Genomic DNA, 1,314 nt, shown 5'->3' with positions numbered 1-1,314 from the left:
TTGCACAATTAGTATTGATTAAAAATGGCATTGAAAACCCAAACCATCTTTTATTTTACGTTTTTGTATCCTTCATAGCCTCCAAGTTGAATATTTCCTATTTCAGAAGTCGTCAATTTTCCGTTTAGACAAAATTCTAAATTATGAAACCAACTTGTAAACGGTCTTAACACCTTACGTCCACATCGATGAACCACTCGTTTTTTCTCATTTTTTTTCTTTTAAATTGAGTAACTCAACACAAAAAATAAAAACAAACAAAATTATCACTTAGCAGACCAACGCAATAACATTTCTACGGTGAACTCGCTGAATTAAAATGATATTTCCACCATAATACTTACAGTCTCAATAATGCTGCATGCAGGCCGCCATCTTGGATCATATGGATGTCCGAGGGGGCCTGGACACGAAGTACTCCAAACCTCCTAAACTAGGCAAACCCTTACTAAATAACTATTGTTCTTTTTGAAATATTTGAATTTTTCCAATCCTGTTGTAGAATAAAAGGGTTTTGCACTATTTTCTTGACATAAATAGTAAAATTCAATTTAATGTTATTTACACCACAGGGTACCCACCACAGCGATTTTCTGAGATGTTTGATTGCTTAATACAATGAGAACGAGAGGGGTTTGGACTGGGCACCCATCCTGGAATTGATTAACTAGTTCTAAGCTACATGTGTACAAATTTTGGCACTTTTGTCCAGTTTGTCACGATCATTCCGCTAAACCACTAGACTATACGCAGGAGTGACATATTTGCATAAAGAACCTCACCAAAACTCGTGGAATTATATCCACGAGTAAAAAAGAATAGAAGACGGCCGGCTGTTGCGTCAATATAAACTTACCCTTTGCTTAAACCCTCTGGATCTCTTATGATTTTAGTATCTCTAACAGCTCCGTAGCTGTTAAAAAAGTATTTTAATTCTTCCTTTGTTGTCTGCAAACGTTAATTTAACCAAAGTAATGCACTAGTCATTTGTTTCCCCCACCCCCCGACCCCGGGGATAGTGGGGACATATGGGGAAATTACTAGGGCAATTACGCGAGATTAAGCCACAATTACGCCTCTAGGGGGTAGGGAAATTACAAGATTTTCGTTCCTCTGCCCTACCGCTCAGGCATGAGTGGTTCCATCTCCAGTGTTTGGGACTTAAGAGGACATCCCCAGAGGAAGTCTGGTTTTGCCCAGAGTGCAAACTACAGCAGTAAAAAATAAAAGAACAGCAAGCATGTCTAAACTTTTTCTTTATGGGTCGCTTATTCCTGTCTTGTTTTTATCCAGTTCTTTGTTTTTTTGTTTCGT

Source organism: Montipora foliosa, chromosome 8 (assembly GCF_036669935.1).
Source record: "Montipora foliosa isolate CH-2021 chromosome 8, ASM3666993v2, whole genome shotgun sequence".
In the NCBI taxonomy this organism is placed as follows: Eukaryota; Metazoa; Cnidaria; class Anthozoa; order Scleractinia; family Acroporidae; genus Montipora; species Montipora foliosa.
Note: the sequence above shows the minus strand (reverse complement) of the source record.